This window comes from Pan troglodytes, chromosome 6 (assembly GCF_028858775.2).
Source record: "Pan troglodytes isolate AG18354 chromosome 6, NHGRI_mPanTro3-v2.0_pri, whole genome shotgun sequence".
Taxonomy (NCBI): domain Eukaryota; kingdom Metazoa; phylum Chordata; class Mammalia; order Primates; family Hominidae; genus Pan; species Pan troglodytes.
The window spans coordinates 124,379,024-124,398,786 of NC_072404.2; the positions used below are offsets into that span (position 1 = coordinate 124,379,024).

Here is a 19,763-nt window from a genome sequence, read left to right on the forward strand (position 1 = left end):
ATCTCACACTTTAAATTCATGATTTTTTTTTGCTTATTTCTTTCTTTATATAGTTCACTTTTTTATTTCTGAAACTGACTCTTGCTTTCTGTGCTTACCTGGATCACCTGGAGTTTCTTTATTTCATGTTTTTCATCTTTCCCACTCAGATGCCTTCTTTTTTTCAGGGTATCATTGATGAAAAGAGTCAAACTCAATAAAATATTTGAAGAGATTTATTCTGAGTCAAATATGAGTGACCATGGCCTGTGACACAGCCCTCAGGAGCTCCTGAGAATATGTGCCCAATGTGGTTGGGATACTGCTTGGTTTTATGTATTTTAGGAAGGCATGAGACATCAATCAAATACATTTAAGAAATACATTGGTTTGGTTTAGGAAGGCAGGACAACTCAAAGTGGGGCTTGGGGGGATGGGGGGTGGGCTTCCAGGCTATAGGTAAATTTAAGCACTTTCTGGTTGACAATTGGTTGAGTTTGTCTAAAGACCTGGGATCAATAGAAAGGAATGTTCGGATTGAAGATAAAGGATTGTGGAGACTAAGTTTTATTGTGCAGAGGAAGCTCTTAGATAGCAGACTTGAGAGAGAGTGGGTTGTAAATTGTTTTTTATTGGACTTAAAAGGGTGCTTGGCTCTTAGTTGATTATCTCCTGGGTCTGGGAAGGAAGGAAGGAAAACAAAGTGGGAAGAGGATTCTCTATAGAATGTGGATTTTTCTCACAAGAGATTTTGCAGGGCAATTTCAAGGTATGGCAAAGAAATACATTTTGGGATTAAGTATTTTTTTCCTCGTTTCATAATGTTATGCCAGAGTCAGACTGAAAAGTAAGTCACGATATATAGGGTCAAATAAAATCCATCTAAGACACACACGCACATGCACATGCACACACACACATACATTTACACAACACAGTTCCAGCTGAAATGGCTAGACTCACAAGTGTTGTATAAAGATTTTGGTGAAAAGAATGAGAATTTATAGTTTGTAGGCTATGACTCCCTAGACCCCTTAGGTAGGAGTTTGGGTGAGATAAAAAACCAGATCTTAGTCCTCAGTATAAACATCCTTAGATCTTTCCTATCTGCAGAGATATCTTTTCTTGTTCATGTCAACACTTTGCATATTTGTCCATTTCTTTTTCTCTACCCTTAAGCCAATTCTTTGTAAGAATAGTCTGCACAGCTTCATTGTCATTAGTTTTCTATTTTTCTCTAATTCTTCAGTTTTTTACAATTTGTTTTCTGTTCTGATTATATCACCAAAAAATGCCCTTTTGGAGATTATAATAAGTTTCTAATAACCAGTCAATATCCTTGCTTGTCTTGGTTTTGTTGATTTCTAGAGCTGTAGGATTTGACATTATTCGCAGTCCTAATTCCCCCTGAAATTATTTTCTCACTGTCTTCTGCAAATCAGTTCTATCTTGTCTACATTTTTACTTCTCTGATCTTGACTTCTTAGACCTCTTCCTCCAGCTCCATACATTCTGAAACTTTATTTTATTTTTAATTGAGAAATAATAATCATACATACTTATAGGGCACAACGTGATATTCTGATATATGCATAAATGCCTCATATTTTTTCACTGGGATCTGTTCTTTACCTCCTTTTCCCTCTGTTTCATTTAAACAAATGCTTCATTTAGTTAAATTAATACGTATTGAGCACTTATTGCCTGCAACTAATTGGGTGCTAAGCATGCCTTAGGGTGCCTCCTCTGTGGTCCTGTTAGAGACTGAAAAGTCGTCTTGCTCAAAGAGACCTCTGTGACCTTTGATTATATGTAAAATTCCATCATTCTTTACTGCTTTTGGCTCAGGAATTTATGATCCCTGTTAAAATGCAAAAAATGTTCTTCAGTAGGCTTCACACATTAAGTCAGCTACACCTTAAGTCAAAATAGAAAAAATACTCAAGTTATCTAACAGAACACAGCCCCAGAGTTGTAAAATATAGGAAAGGTACATTTTAATGAGGTAAGGGAGAGAAGTGGGAGAATATTGGGTAATATGAAGCACTCCCTGGAAAAAGTAAACCTGTGGTTTGCCCCCATGGGTTTTCTAGGCAAAATTTCCAAGGGCTGGCTGTGGAAATGGGTAAATTAGAAAACCAGAAAATAAATATTATAAGTAAATTCCCTTGACTAAATAAGCTCAGCATTTTGAAAACAAGAGTTCTTTGCAGAGTGTATATTCCTGCTGCTGTTTCATTTTTTTTCCCTGTATACTCTCACAGTTCTCAGTAAATGAATTTGAGTCACAAGAAATCAGCTTCCCAGAGGTGCTTTGTCTAATTAAGAATGATAACAAAAAAAAGTCTCCATTAAAGCCTTTACTCTGGGAAAGCCATTAGGACACTACTAGAGTGACAGCAGGTTTTCTTCCAAGTTGAAGTGTTTCCTTTTACTCTAGTGCAATGATTATAAATGAATATTCTTTTATACCAGGTAGTCATAGTGGACATTTCCAGGGTGAACCATAAGATACTCTGTAATGATAGATGATCCTCCAGTTTAACACAGAGGGTGTTTTTGCCTACCAATGAAAAATGAAACAAATTCAGCTTCCTGGCACTTCTAAGAAAATATTACTATTTTTACAATAGTAACGCTGTAATATTTCAGTATGGTCTGAAATGTGGTGGCCTTGAAATAGATTTTTAACAAATTCGTGGATCTTAAAAAAAAAATTAGAGGGCAATGGTAACAGAAACTCAGTGTTTCAGAGTATTAATTGAAAACTACCAGTTGTATGATGTTTTCTTCATTTTAAACTTACTTTCTGTTCATACAATTTTTAACATAGATTCAGTGGGGATTGAGTAACTCGGAAATTCTTTGTTATGTGGGGTTCTTACTCTAATATTTATGTAGGAATTTTAAGCCTATGTATCTTGGTACTTCCCAGCTTGACTATGTGCATATGAAATTTAACAGAACCTATTATCAAAGTGACAATAATTTTATCTTCTACTTTCTATATTTAAGGAGAATAATGCATTTAGAGAATATCAGTAAGTGAAGAGTGTTCCTGCACAGTAACAGGTCATCGATTATTTAAGGGCTGTTTTTATAAGTATTTTTAAACAACAAATGTTTTAGCAATGCCACTAAAATCAATAAGGATTAGTTTGCATATGATGCAATTTATGGCATATAGTTATCTAATGACCACAACTATCATTTGTGTACCTTTTCCATCACAACATCTTCGCCCTGCCATCCTCCAGTGCCCAGAAGTTCCTAGTGTAAACTGGGTGGCCTCCCTCCTCCTGGTTTTCTCTCTTTCTATCTCAAATTTACGTTTTTTTTTAAGCGTTCTGAATCTGATTTATTAGACAGCACAGAAATAACAGGTTTAGATTATATTACAAAAAGAGCTCAAACTGTTCTTATGCAGCAACTGGGCTTGCTAAGGGATAGAAGGGGGAATTCTTCAGATTACTGCATAAGGACAGAAAGACTCCTCATCCTAAACAAAGTATTAAGGTACATAGACAAGGTTCTTGCAAGACAGAAAACAGAGAACTCCACAGTCACTATAACACATCCCTTAAGGAATAAGCATGTATTTGTCGGAAGCAAACAAAGCTTTCCATAGAGAAACCACTTTCACGAGATGATTAGGTGCACTTGGGTTTTGTTTCTGCCTCTGTCACTTGGTGAATGAAGATACCATCTTCAGGATGTTCCATGTCATCCATTTCATAATATATGATGATGCTATTGCAAGCGTAGTCCCATCATTACTGAAGGCAAGTGATGCAATGCTTATGGGGTACCAATGGAACTGGCACAGTTGCTTTTTGTTAAATGGATTCCAAATATTTACAAAGCCATCAGAACCACCTATGGCAAATGTATTATGGATATTCTGGAAAGAAATGGCATTGACTGGGTAAACCTGCTCAATATTATTTTCTTTTAGTCTGTGACATTTGAAGGCATATTTCTTCTGTACCTCAGGGCTTGGGCCAAGTATTCAACTGCCACTCCACCTTCTATAGAGCTTAATACATAACCCTGCTTGTTTGGAAACGCTTATATGCAGCGAGTCTGGTATTTCAGGCTGGACTCCCTGCTCTGCTGCACGTAATCCATGTTCCATAAGCCCCGCACCAACACTCTGCAGCCCACTGTTCTCACAATCAGCTGGTCTCCAGACACTGAGAAGGTATCTACCTTTTCAGGCTGAGAGAAGGTCCTGGCATTACAAGGATTTCTGGGATCCCGCAATTTAACTGTCTGATCCCAACTTCCAGTAACCATCACGTTCACTTCCGGACAGTATTCAATACATCTGATGGGGGCATCATGGGTCCCAACAAGATATTCTTGATCAGTGTTCAAATCATGCATTTTCAATTGATGATCTAGTCCTCTCCAGGCCTGTGCTGGATCGTAGAAGGCTCAGTCCAGGATGGTGCCAGTGTGCTGGTACCTCAGCGCATGGACCTGAGAGCAAGCGCTATTACCTGAGCACATGTTCCGCACATTGTAGAAGAGCAGCGACCTGTCCAGGAGGAGACAAGCAGGAACTGGGAGGTGTTGGGGCTGAACTTCACCGAGGAAATGACAACCTCGGGTGGCTGGGTCAGCTTGAGCTCATTAGAACTGGTCATCTCCTCTGATCTGCCTTGCCAGCTAATGGGCTGGGAAGTCCCTGGAGAGTCTGCTCCCGCAAGCAGTGCTCTGGCCTCACTCCTGTCGTCTTCGTCGTCGTCATCTTCCTTCTTTCGCTCTGCCTCCCCGCTCCGCCTCCGTCAGAAGATAGATTAACAAGAGAAAAGTATAACAAATTTACTCATTCAAAGTTTTACATGACACAGGAGTCTCCAGAAATGAAGACCCAAAGCCCCAGCGAACACTATTTTTATGCTTGGTTTCTACAGCCATGTAGAAATGGGATTGGACAAGGAGTAGGATCTAATAGTAATAGACTGAGGGGGGAGACCCAGCGAGGCCTGTCCAGATTCTTTTTGGTCTCTCTGTGTGGCATTTCTTCCTCCTGCCTATGGGTCTATGAAGGTCTTCAAGAGACAGAGATGGGAGAAGGAAGAGAGTGACCTTTCTAGGTTTTATGGCTTTCTTTGGGGAAGAAGGGTTCTAGTTTCATATATGATCTGCCATGGAGGGGAAGAATTCTGGTTTCTGTGGCTCAGCTTGGGGGAGAAATGAGGCAGGAGACAAGAGGGCAGGAGAAGGTCAGAGATCTTGCTTCTGAGGTCTTCTAATCTTAATTCAAAGTACTCAGCATGCCAGGGTACCATGCTTTGAGGTATTGTTTTCTGGGCCCCAATACCATTACCACTGTCAAACTCATGAACATATGCTACTCTCAAAAGCTTCGCTCATGCTCCTTTGCAATTTAACTCTTTCTCATACCTCCTGGTCACTTCTTCCATCCCTCCACACAACCAACCAGCCACTGATTTGAAAAGCCAAGAATTGGGCCGGGCGCGGCGGCTCACGTCTGTAATCCCAGCACTTTGGGAGGCCGAGGCAGGTGAATCACTTGAGATCAGTAGTTCAAGACCAGCCTGGCCAACATGGTGAAACCCCATCTCTACTAAAAATACAAAATTAGCCGGACGTGATGGTGCACACCTGTACACCTGTAATCCCAGCTATTTGGGAGGCTGAGGCAGGAGACTCACTTGAACTTGAGAGGCAGAGGTTGTAGTGAACCAAGATCACGCCATTGCACTCCAGCCTGAGCAACAAGAGTGAAACTTCATCTCAAAAAATAAAAAATAAAAAATAAAACACACACTAAGAATTTTAAAACAAGGCTGTCCTTTGTGGTGAACACCCTTAATAAACCCATGAGATTTCAACAAGTGTGGTATTTAGAATTCAATTATTTGTCCCTCTAACTTGTTCTGTTACATACTTGAAATTGAGCAGACATGGTTCTGCTGCAAAACAAGACGGGTGTTTTAGAGTAGCACTGTAAATGGTCTGATTTATATAATGAGGGCAACTTCAACAGTTTTGTGGTGAAAAAATCAGAAAGAAAAATTCCGTGCATGCAGAAACCTGCAGTGGCAGCTTCCGAACCTTTTGAAACTCTAAAACTTACGTTGTGGCTTTAACTGGAGTTTGCAACTCTAGCTGCACATTAGAATCACTTGGGGAGCCTTAAAAATGTTGATGCCTGGGTCCCATCTTGGCTGAGTTAAATCAGATTCTCTGGCAGGGAGTTGAGTCTCAGGGATTATTATGATTTAAAAGTTCCCAGGTGATTTTAACATGCAGCGAGCTTCGAGCTTCATTGCTCATAATTGTACTCATGATTAAGTGTTATTTTTGGAGAGCCAGTTTCAGATTTTATTTTCTTAAGGAGTTTACACAGAATTGATCATTCTGCATCACCATTTCCTCTTAGAAGGTTGGCTTGCTATGGTAAAGTAGTATTTCAACAAGGAAAAGTAAATGATTACTGTTCACACATGCTTGTAATTTATCGTCCTCTCTTGAATAATTTGCATATTTGAATCAAAGTGCACCGTGTTTTGTTATCACCTTTACTGTTTTCTCTTTTAATGTGCATGGGAGGCCACAGAAAAAGCTATGATGTTTAAGTATTGACCTTTCCCATCCCTTCTTAGTTCCACTTCGTCTCCAGTGTTTCCGGCTTCTCAATGTGCCTTCTGGGTCCTTCATTCTGCACCATCCCTGGGGCTTCCCTCTTTACTCTCAGGATTATCCTGACCTCTACAGTCCAGGGAAATGCCCCTGTCCTTCTTATTTTTAATCTCTACTTATTTTTAGTCTTTATTTTAATTATCCTGACATCTATAGTCCAGGGAAATGCCCTTGTCCTTCTTATTTTTAATCTCTACTTGAAGTCTTTTCTAATACATGTATTTATGTCAATGTCTGCCAATGTTTGTGCTGTCTCACATAAGCTACTATCATGCTAATTTCAGCTATTTGCTGCTGATGCCATGACCTAAAGGACTGACTGTATAGTGGGATGTTTCTCTGTTTGTTTCAACCCCATGGGAGAAAAATTCGAAGACAAGTGTGTCAGCCTGTGGCATCCATAACACACCATAGACACAACATTTCCTTGTGCTTCTGCGAAGGAACAGTTTTAGTGGTAGAATCACCTCTGCGGCCCGTGTAAGGAACATTGATTTGTCTACCTTTGAGAAAACTAAAGCATGTGGGCGATAAGTAATAGGGAAATATAGGTGCTTTACTTTGCATTAGTAGTACAATGTTGTTTTTCAAAGTTTTCTGTGACTGTTACACAACCAGAAAACATTATTGCTCAATGACCCTTCAATGCACTGATGAGGCAGCTGAGTGTTTTAGCAGATTGAACTCTAAAGATGTAGGAATCGATTTTTCTCAAGAGTACATCAGAGCTTTGGTCCCACTCCATTCCTACTTAGGTTCAGATATTTGTTAAATGCAGGGATATGTAGAAAAATATACAGATTACTACTGGGGATCATTTGCAATGGGTTAGTTCAGAAGGATTTTTTTCATTGTTCATATCATATATTTACTTCTAAAAGTCAAAATTGCATTTAAAGTGATCCAGTGAATGATGACTGCAATATTTCTGTGTTTATGAATCACAAGTTAGTCTTTTATATTTGCTTTGTTTCTTTTAGAAGAATTTTATTAGCACATATAAAAGTAGCTAAGAGGTAAAACACTTTCTTTATGTTTATATGTAACTTGGGAAAAAATTTTACTGCTGGCCATAAATTGAAAAGCTGTGGTAACCGTGATTAAGTCAGTCCAACATGGGAACATTTATTGGAAACCTGCTACATACACAGCACTCTGATAGGGATGGGGGATATAATATATTACAGATAATTGGGATAATCAAGGAACTTAAAATGTATGGGGGAAAATGTGGCACAACTGAGAATGATGCAAACATCTGTTACAGTAGTGGAGTGAATATCTTTTTGATATATTTAGCATCAGTAAAATTTCCACAAATTCAAGCATCTGAGGAAGCAAAAAGCCAAATTTGTCAACAGGAATAAAAGCAAGATAAAGATGATCTAAAAGCTTAGACACCTAGGCAAATTGATAACTACAAATGAGCAATGCCTTCAACTTTTAAGTTTCCTGGCAGCTAAAGGCCTCAGGTTTTATTTCTGACAAAAGAAAAGACACAATTTGTCTGCAGAGACAAAGATATTTTTATGACACTACATTCAAACAGGAATATATCTCAAAGGTCTCTGTATAATGAATATCATATTGGATAATAAAATCAACTACAGTTTTACAACAGGAAAAGTAAATCCACAGAGGTGATTCCAGGTATGACCATTTGTGAGACAAAGGCATTGCTTGAACTAAAGGAGAGATTTATATGATAAACAACAAAAACATGAAACCAATGTGAAATTTTCCCTTCCTTTCTCTTTCTAAACCCCAGTTCTACTTCTCATGAGTAATTATTTTTAACCCATTGTGTTCAGATTTCTGGCTGTTACCCTAAAAACACCAAGTACTGTTCTCACACAGCTATTTCTTCATCCAACAATTTGGATAAAATCCAGTATCTCCTCACTATGACAGAGGAGTTAGACTAAACTTTCTTCTCCTTTCCACTTCTTCTCCCATTGTTTGTTAGGAAACACAGATAGCCCTCCAAATACCAGGTAAATCTATGATGAACTAGATATGACAAATACTGCTGTCACATTCTCTTGCTTGAGGACTGGTTATTATTTATCTTGAGAATATGTGGGTTATATCTTCTTGGCGTATTAAAGGATATAATTTATTTCTGTCTTTGCAATCTCTTAGTGGATTGCCTGCAGAGAACATCATATTCTGATTTTTTGCTTATTTAACAATAAAACTATTTTCCTTCTCTTCTAACTTTGTGGAGAGATTTTCTGTGTTGATAAAATATTTTTGTTTTTATAGTTCCCCAGCATATACCTTTTTCCCAGGAACTGCTCTGCTTGTTCTTTCTATGGTATTTAATTTTTCTCTTCTTGATTTTTCTTCACTGTTCCTTTTTTGCTACTCATTCTTATTTTTTTAATGAAGAATTATACTTAGCAACAAAGCTACTTGGCATGGATTGTGCAGCTGTGTTAACACACTGCATCTCACTGGAATAAAAAAATTGACCATGGCCTTGGATAAGCGTGTGGATGTGTCATTTGAGGGTATAAAGGGCAAGCTGAACACATCTTGAAAGCTAAACGTTTATATTTGGTTATAACATTCATAGTATAACCTTGGATTCTCCTTGGGCCTCCCATTATTTTATGAAATACTCTCCTGGTTTTGTCTAGAAGAGCACTTCATGAAGGAAGTGGTAGAAAATCTATACCTTGCTCTGCATACTGAGGAGCAAATTGGTCTTCGATAATTCCTTAACTTAATCATTGGAATTTCTGACCCCTTCCCACTGGTATTCTCCAGAACTACCTTTTTCAAATTTTGAACTTCAGGAGTCATCTGGACAGAGAGTCTGCTTCTGCTCAGGCTATTGTCAAAGAGTCAGGTATGGATATAGAGCCAGGTCAGAAGAAATTGGCAGGCAAGAGTTTTCTTCTGGGTTTAAGGTTCTTTTTCAGGTAAATCGGTTTGCTGCCTTTATTTTTTTTCTAACTTCTTTCTTTTTATCTTTTTCAACTTCTCTCCTAATGCAAAAGGAAAAGAAAAACTTTTTTTTTTTTTTCTATCTATGAACTTTTTTCTCTCTTTCATTCTTGTGAATTTTACAAAGCTTCCTCTGATTAGGGAGGAAAAAAAAGTGTGAAGTTTTTTTTTCTTCAAATACACTGACACTAAAAAAACTAAAAATACATTCAACAACATACATCTGTTTGAAATTCACTGGAACATATACTCTAGGTGACAAAAGTGTCTGTCTTCCATTTTTCATATCCCAAGCATATGCCAGGCCATATTAAGTCATGATGACTTGCAGTTCATTACTACAGAGAAATAAGAATTTTACAGCTCATCCAATGAATTCATGCTGAGATCAGAGTTCTAGAGTAACATTTGACCATTTACATAAACTGGCAGTTTAATTTTTTAATAAAGGTTATAAAGTAGGAGCTCTGTCTGCTTTCAAGCAGTATTTTAAAAATTTGACAAATTTATTTAGATTCGTTATTTTGGTTCATTTTTTAAAAATAAATGAATTTCCTACCCTGTCAGAAAGTCATACATATTGAAAACGTTTTCATTTGCCTTGTTTTTTTTTTCTAGAAAGAAGGACGGTTTGCTCAAATCTATCTTATATTTTTCACTTTATCGACAAATGCCCACATGTTTACATTCTCAAGGAGCTTAACTGATGTTAGAAGTACAAACAGTGAATAGTTATTTTATCTTTTCTGCATAAACTTAAAAGGCCAACACGGTGATAGAAAAGCGGTATACTTTATTCTTATAATTGACCCTCATAGTTAAGGTCTCTTTGGTGATGCTATTCTCTAAGCAAAGCTTTTTGGGAAAAAGTGAAATGTTAAAGAACTGGTGAACTTTCAGGGCAAGATAAATTTTCAATCTAAAGCTTACAAGCACAAGTGCAAGAATTTGTCTGCCAGCCTTGGGCTATGGAATGTCCTTTTTTATTTTTTCAATTGGGGACAACCATTGAATTAGCCTTCTTTTATGTTCTATAGGTTTAAAGCTCTTTTATTTCAAAAGGCCTTTGGCATGGTACACTGATTTTATGTTTGATTTTTATTACTGATTTTAATTGCTTCTGCAGTTGTGTATATTTTTAGTACTCTAAGTATATTGTTCCTTGTAAAATACCTGGAGTATTTTCTAAGAAGCAGAATATTTTATGAATCATTTTTTCGTGTAATTAAATAATACATAATCTTTATGATACTGGCTTGAAGTTCCTAAAAATTTTAGAGGAAATGCAATGTGTAGCTCAGAGATTTGAGAAAAAAAATACTTAAATAACAAATTCTTTCCTCAGATATTCCCTTCCACAGATGTAATGTATGTAATGTATTTAATGTAAATAAAATAAAATAGAATCATGTTTTATAAACTACATTTATTATTCCTAGTTGCCTACTGGTGACATCTTGATTTTTCATTTTAAAAATGGTTTAGCTCTGTTCTTTATGGTGACTCAGACATTACAGCTACTTTTTTGTGTGTAGCATATAAATGAAAACTTAAAATTCCCTGTGGAGTATAAAATTAGCAAAGAACTTTTAAGTGCACCTGATCAAAGTAAAAAAGTATACCAATTATTTATTTACAGTGGGATGTTAGAAACACAAATTTGCAGTGGTGGTTGTTATAAACCTTGCGGAAATGAATTTTACTAGACAGACATACATTTTCCAATATGGAAATAGCCCTACAATTTTATAAATTTTGTTTGAAACTATGTTTGGACGTAACCATAGCCAAACATGATGTAATTGTAGGAGTTTTCTATCAGACTGATATTCTTCATTAGGGTTACTTTGTAAGTATTATGGTGTAGTATTTTCACTACTCCGAGACTATACAAAAAATCTAGTGAATCAAGCTGCCTGACTCTCTGTCACCCCAGTTCTCTTGTATTTATTGGAGAGTTCATATAAAAGCTCAACTATATACCAGTTTTAAATGTGAATGGCCTCCTATACTCACAGGCTTAATGCTGCCTAATTTCCATTATAACATAAAATTATAATTTCTTTTGTTGTGTGGACAATAAGTTTCCCCATTTTTTGGAATGGGGGCTAAGGGTGCAATGGGAGAGAGATAAAGAAGAAAACAGATAGCTTGTTTGGGGGTTTTGGGAAAAATTTCTAAGATAGGAGCCCCTGAGCCTTATCTTCAGTTAGATATCACTGGTTATTTTAATGTTATTTTTAATGCATTGAGTAGTTTGTGTTGAGAAGCGTGATATTGAGTTAAGAGGGGATAGCAGATGGTTCTGCCTAAGTTGATATCCATGTATTCTGTCTGTATTACTGGGAATATTGTTTAAAATTATGAAGCTTATTTTACATAAATGAATTTCACTTTCACAAGTCAGAAGTGCATAAAATTAAGAGTACTTATACTTCAATAGAAAACTAGACAGGACAGCCAGTCCTTGTCCCTAGACTTTAAGGTATTACATTAAGGATTAATTTTTCTATATTACTATCAGGAAAAAATTGCAAACGGTTCCAAATTTGCAGAGTATATTTGTGTGACATATGTATATTCACTTAACACTAAAATGTAATGGGGAGAATTTGCATATTTTTCATTAGCTAAAGTTCTTGTATTTCTCCAAGGCTGTCTTACTAAAATGTATATTCTGTCTATTCTCCCAATTTCAGCAATGTTAAATAATGGATTTTGAGAAATGTTTCTACCATTATTTATTTGTATGATTATTTGGATTGTTATGACACTTGTTATAAAACCTTTCGATCTTAAATTCAAGACAATTTCCTAGAAAACAGTTTTTTTTTAGCTTCTGCAATATTCATTTCCTTACATGACATATTCCTTCATAAAATTCCCTCCACTTCTGACTTCCACGAGGATGTACCTCACTGCTTCTTCTTCTCCTCTGGCTATTCTTTTTTTAATAAAAATTCTTCAGTGGTTCTACTTTGCTCTCCAAACCCCGAGACTCAGCTCTTAGTTCTCTGATTCTCCCTCACCGTGTTTAGGTCAGCGATGACCTCAACTCAAGAAGTTAATAACCATCACTGCAGCCCTAGATGTAATCACCTCCTGCACTGATCCCACCTCCCTAAGAGGTGTTGAAACCAACGCAGTTATTCATGACTCCCCTTATACCCCAATAAAATTTTTCCTTTATTTTTCTTTCTTTGTTAATGGTATTTTCATTCTTATGGCTCCCGGGTTTGAAATTCTGGATCATCATTGCCCTCCCTTAATTTTCAGACCACATGTTTAGTAATGAAGTTTAGTTATTATTACTAGGTTATGCCTCCCTGATTGAAATTATTCCTTTTTTTCTCCTTCATTCTACGCCCTTTTCATTTTACACATTGAAAACACCACACACACACACACGCACACACACACACACCCAAAAAAGCAAGCCACCAACCAACTTTGTGCATGTCACTCACAAAAATCTTAATTGACACTTGAACATTATTTGGTGACTTAATTACTCACCCCCTACTGCCTACCCACAAGTCACACACATCATCACTAGATTCCTATTTGGAATACAAAAATAGGGGAAATCCTGAATCTAAATCAAAAATTAGTGAAGGGTATCATTAGATGTCAGAAAATTTCAAGAAATTGTTGCTATTTAGTTTAATTGATCAAAACTTTGGGCAAACCATAGGATTGGTTACAACCTTCTATATCGAGATAATGCTGCAATGCTAGGAAGCCTGTGCAGGAGACTCTTGATTCAGAAATGCCTTCTAATTTTAGGGCTTAGGGTTGGAGGAAGGTCCAGCTGAAGAGCCATTGAAGACCATACCACCTGACATTTCATTTGCGGTGACTCATTAGTAAGAAAAAGCAGCCAGACTGGGAGATTGCAGTGCTCATGAGGTAGCTACCCTGAGCAGGAAACTAGCAGTGCAATGGGGTTTTCATGATTCAGCATCAGCAGAGTCACTTCTCCTCTCACTAATTGAGATGATGGCAGTGACTCATATTTCAAAGCAAAATACAGTTGCATTCTGGAAAAACATGATTATAGTAAATAGGAAATGCATAACACTTAATGTTTATCTATTTAGGGACTTTGACAGCTGACTTAATCCGTATATATCTGGACCAGTTCATTTTTATAAATCTCTATGAGATAACAGTTTATTTTCAGAAGGCTTTTCAGGAAACTCTGAAAATTAGCTTCCAGATATGTGTCATGCTAAGGCCTGTTGTAGAGTAGAACGTGGATGGACTTGGGAATCAGAGAGATGGATTCAAATTCTACCTCTGTCCCTCAACTTCTCTAAGCCTGCAATCCTAACTTTTTAAATGGGAACAAGAATTCCTACCTGTAGGAGTGTTGAGTTTAAATAAAATAATTATGAAAGAACTTGTCATTTGTTGGTTATTTCCACCATCCTTACCTCACATTTTCCAGAGGACTTTCTTATAATATTTTAGCAATGGCTATTTACATATTGTAAGTGTACCTCTTTTTCCTAATTAACAGGATTTTAATTATTCCCTTTACAAAACAATTTAAAGTGTAATCTTAAATTTTAATCTCCCGAAGGCACTGAAATATTGGTTATTTAACAAGCAAGAAGCAAAAAACACCTAACTTGAGTTGAGTCAGTGACGATAGTAAATTAATCAGATAATGAAAATAAAATATGTCAATGATAATTCAGGTCTGTGAAAATGTATGCTTTTACTTACAAATGTTCAATTGACATGCAGTTTTTAGGAATACATATTACTTAAAGTGAGGTGATTCTATGGCAGAAATTCAAGCATGATTAACTTTCATGAGTCCTCTGAAAACTTTATGAGAATTTGCTAATTGGCCGTTGTTAAAATTATGACACTTATCACCTAATCAGTAAATGTTCTTATGCCATCTATATTCTTTAGACCTCAGACCATCTGGCTCTGAGATCTGCCATCATAAAATGCCTGAAAAGTTTTATGAGCCTTAGTTGTAAATAGTAACATTTTTGGTTAAAGAAAGGAGTGGATTCCAATTTGAATAACCTTATAAAAAAGAAAATGCTTGGGATTATCATTTTTACTATTATTGGTTGGATAAGCAGATGGAATTGATTATATGGTTCTATGGAAGACAAATTCAAAATATTCCTAGAAATAAGTGTATGTCTCTGAGTGACTTTTTCTTCATGTACTACCAGTTTAAAATTAAGACAAACAGAAATCTCTGAAATGTTTTATTCTTTTGATAGCACTCAATTCTTGTGTGCATTGCACAGATAATCAATTCAGTTAAAACTAGGAGATTTTGTGTTCTCATTTTCACTTTCTTCCTTATCTCTCTAAATGATATGGAATAGGGGAATAAAGGTTATTAATAGTAGATACGTCATGAAAATATAAGCCCAAGATTTCTTTCAGAAAATAATTGAAACACTAGGCATTAGAGAGTGCAGGCTGAGTTCCACAGTAAATTTATAAAAATTGGCAAGTGTCAATGCCAAGAAGAGAATAGCAAAGGAGTGTGTGTGTGTGTGTGTGTGTGTGTGTGTGTGTGTGTGTGTAAAAGTGGAAACTAGGGAACTGGCAAATAAAAGAGGGTTCAAACCTTATCCTTCCTTAAATGAGGAATTCAGTTAAAAAAATCAATTTCAGGTCCTGATGTTTGTGAAGCAAGTAAAATGTTCATCCATGTATTCATTTATTCATTCAATAAAACCTTTTGATGTTGAAGATAATATTATAAAATAAGACTATCCAAGATTTCCTTAATGCTTACACTTGTTCTCAGAGTCAAAACAATTCTTCCTTTGTGTTCAAAGCCATAAATGCTAAAATAGCAAAAAGGTTAGAATATACTTTTAACTAAAAAAAATATGTTTTTATACTCAAGGCAATCAACCATGGAAACCATTAGTTATATCTACTTATGAATCTAAGAAGTAACTGATGGGGCTCTTCAGTAATATATCAGACTAAATTCACTGCATCTGTTTTTGTCATCAAATACATTTGGATAAAATATAAACACATAAAAATAGCAAATACATAACTGGGTTTGAAATTAAATGAAGAAAAAATCCTAGAGTCAGAACTGAATAGAGAAAAGTCAGTGGATTTTAACATTCTTATGCTTGTGTATTCTTTTCATGTATTTAATCATTGAACCATCTTTCTGAGGTATGTGTATGTTTGGGGGAGCTATTTTTTTGAATTGGGGAAGAAAGTCTCAGCTTTAGGCACTGTGTAAATGGGGCACATGGAACTGAACATCTTTTATAAAACTTGGAGTCATAAGTGATAAGTTCATATGTGAAATAAAGACAAGGAAAGCTTGACTTCCACTCAGGCCTAGGAAGAGCAAGGAAGTTTGTCATGGTAGACATCAAAGTGGAAAGAAGAACTACCTGTTACATCCTTTGCAGGGACATGGATAAAGCTGGAGGCCATTATCCTTAGCAAACTGACACACAAACAGAAAACCAAATGCCGTATGTTCTCGCTTATAAGTGGGAGTTAAATGATGAGAACACATGGACACATAGAGGGGAACAACACACACTGGGGCCTTTTGGAAGGTGGAGGGTGGGAGGAGGGAGAGTATCAGAAAAAATAACTAATGAGTACCAGGCTTAATACCTGGGCGATGAAATAATCTGTACAATAAACCCCCATGACACAAGTTTACCTATGTAACAAACCTGCACATGTACCCCTGAGCTTAAACTAACAGTTAAAAAAAAAAAAGAGCTACCTGTGAGAGGTAAGAAATACCATGAAACCTTTTCCAGATTGGGTCTGTATTCCAGGTTTGTAATTGCAGTGCATGGAGATACCCAAGCTGGAATTCTTGAGACTCTTAGGTCCCCCAGCAAAAGCAATCCTAAAGCCACATTGCAGGGATACTTTCTCAATCCAGGGCATGTAGAAATCCCAAAGAAGTAAACTCTGCTGAAGAAAAGTTTACAGTAAGATAACAAACTGCATGAGAGGAAAAAATGCCATTAGAGGAATCATCAGATCCAACATGTTGAAGAATGTATACCTCCTAGGCTGGAGATTGCAGAACAGACTGAAGACACTTCAGGGCAAATCAAGAGATGAAAGACAAACTAGAAATGAGAAAGATAAACTAAAGTACTTTGGGAAAAAAAGGAAGATACGAAAGAACCATGTAGAAATTTAAAAAATGAAAAACGTAATCTTTGACATTAAAAAGAAACTCAATGGAAAGGTTAAATATAAGACTAGATTCATCTGAAGAAAGAGTGAATGAATTAGATTGCAGATCTAAGGAGATCATGCAGAATGCGGTACAAAGAATTAAAGATAGAAAACACGAAACAAGTTTGAGATGTGAGCAGCAGAAAGAGAAGATCCAACATAATTGTAATAGGAATTTTAGGAAGAAAAGATAGAGAAAATGGGGAGGTGGTGTTTATATGATGATGTAATAGGAAAAAATTATTAGAATTTTTAAAAAAAAGTAATTCCTAAGCAGGTTTAAACATGTTAAGGAAAAACAAGTTTCCCCTGGAAACATTACAGTAAGATTATAGTCCAGAAAAAACCCAGTCAAATTTTAAAAGCTTTCCACTGGGATAGAAAAATACATGTGAAGATTGCCTACAGAGGAACAGCAATCAGACTTTTGACAGGCTCTTATCTGTGTCTTCTTCTATTAGAAAGCAATAGAATTATACTTTCAAAAATCTCTTTAAAAAAAGCCCTGTCAACTCATCTTTTGTATTCAAACAAACGATTACAGAGTAAGAAGGGAACAATGACTTTTATGCATAAACAAAGACTAAGCGTTTACAATTCAAATATTTTCCAAAACAAAAGCTATTTTAAGATGCATTCAACCAAAAGAAAAATAAACCCAGAAAGATGAGTAGGATGCAAAATCAATGCCGACAAATAAATTGGTAAATGTATTGTATTGTTAAGGTTAAAATACCCATTGGCAGTGAAGAAAAGGCAATTTGGAAAAAATTAAAGAGGAACCAGAAAATCAAACTGCAAAAGCATGAGAAATGATACAGGAGAGATTGAATTGAAAGTAGCATATCCTAAATTTCTATAATTGCTTTCAAGGTGGATGGATTAAAGAATAACTTTGTTGAATATCTGCAATAGTTAAAAAATGGAAATAATCTTTCATTAATAGGTTAAAAAGCATTGTATGTTTATATAATTAATATATAGCCATTAAAATAAAAAACCATAAATAACAATCTCAAAACCTAATGTTGAGTGAAAAACAGTTGCAAAGTATACGTAATGCCTTATGTAAACTTTTAAAATAACACTAAGCCATATGTTACATATTCTATGTATTTTAAATGTATAAATTGTACTAATATAGTGACAGAAGAAACACTAAATTCACGATGATAATTGCCTATGGAGAGGAGGGAGGTGAATAGGCAAGTATGGGAGTTGACTGCACCTTTATCTGCAGTATACTCTTTTATATATAGAAAAATAACCTGAGCATGAGAAGGGCTAAGATTAAACTAAGAGATTAGTTTAGACTGACCTTTGTTTTTGATAAAAATACAGTCATCGTTTGCTTTCTGAATGAAGTCAGTGGCTTGGCTTTGAACACTTACAGCTGCTCCTTTGTTGTTGTCCTTGTTGTTTTGTTTGTTTGGCAGAAAAACAAATGTAGGAAGCTTATCTAGTTTGGAAAACTTGCTTCCAGAATCAGTCCTCCACAACACAGCAGTAGCAGCACAGTGGGAAAAGACAAAACATTCTTGATAAAGTTGATGCCTTAGAGATTTAAACTGGTGCAATTAAAAGAGGCCTTGATAAGATTTGATATTACACAGTGATACCTCAGTGTGCGCTAAGACTTCCAAATTTATACTTGCAGATAGAAAGATGCAAAATGACATGCAACTTGGGATTCTAAAATATTTCAAGATCGGTGGTTGTTTCAAATGAGTGGTGTATTTTATTCTGTCTTCTCTTCAGGGGAAAATAGAGAAACTACCTAAAAGCAAATGTAATATTGTTTTTGTTCAAATCCTAGACAAATGATGTATCTGTAATTTATTGATACCATAAACTTTGTTCTTAACAAATCAACTTTCGGAACTTAAACATTACATATGCACTTGATGAGTTGAATGATAATTTATTTGTAGTACGCAGTGCTAAGATAATAGATTTTTTTTCTGTTTTTTTTTTTTTTGGAAATGTGTGTTTGACAGACATAAAATAGATGAGTTCAGTGTATCATCTGTATGAGATATGTACTTGGCCAAACATTTATCAGAAAGAATGCTGGCACGTGTTCTGCTATTTCAGAGAATTATTGAAGGAATCATATTTAATGATGCTTTTTGGGAAAGTAGTATTTCTACTACCCATTTTCATCAAAATGACATCAAGTGACGCATCATCAGAATGTCTCTGCACAGTCCTTTAGATACTCCTAATTTAAAACTGATTAGAACTTGAATATAAATTTGTTACAATAAAGATAATTTTAATCAATGCCCATCCTTAAAAATTCACCTAAAAAAAACCTCCCAAAATAAAAACAGAAAACTGAAAGCAAAATACATGAAGCAGGGAGAGGGGAGGCTTATATATTCAACAAAGAAAGCAGATACATCTGTCATCCACAGTCGATTAAGTTTACTTTCAAATTCTGAAAATTGGGGCCAAAGTAAGCATAAATCTAAGAGCATACACAGACTTCTTTAAACCTCACACCAAAAGCAGCTGTCTTTAAAAGTCGGTTACCGAGAGCTGAAGGGTGTATCTTAAACATTGTGACTCCCATGCATTCAGGACTTCGCATGACCTGTCCATCCTGTTCGGGAGGCTCCTTTCACAGATCATTGTAGGAATGACACCCTTTTAAAATAGTTCCACTTTGACATCATCTCCGTTAAGAGGCTTTCTCTTGTCATTATTACTACAGAAGCACATCTTCCCACTTCCATTTTTCTCTAACTTGAAATCCTATTTTGTTTTTCCTTGACATTTGTCATTTTTGTAGGATTTGAGGTCTGCTTCTCAGTGAAATCCATGCCTTCTGGAGGATTCCTGGGAAATAAATATTAAGCATGACTATTAAAATTTCTCTTTGACTATCAAATAGAGAAAAAGGTATATCTTATTTATTTGCTAATGTGATT

At 35.9% G+C, this 19,763-nt stretch overlaps 1 pseudogene; it reads right to left on the minus strand.

Moving 5' to 3' along the window:
- Positions 1–3,477: 3,477 nt before the first annotated feature.
- Positions 3,478–4,628, minus strand: LOC472600 (mitotic checkpoint protein BUB3-like; annotated as a pseudogene).
- Positions 4,629–19,763: the final 15,135 nt, after the last annotated feature.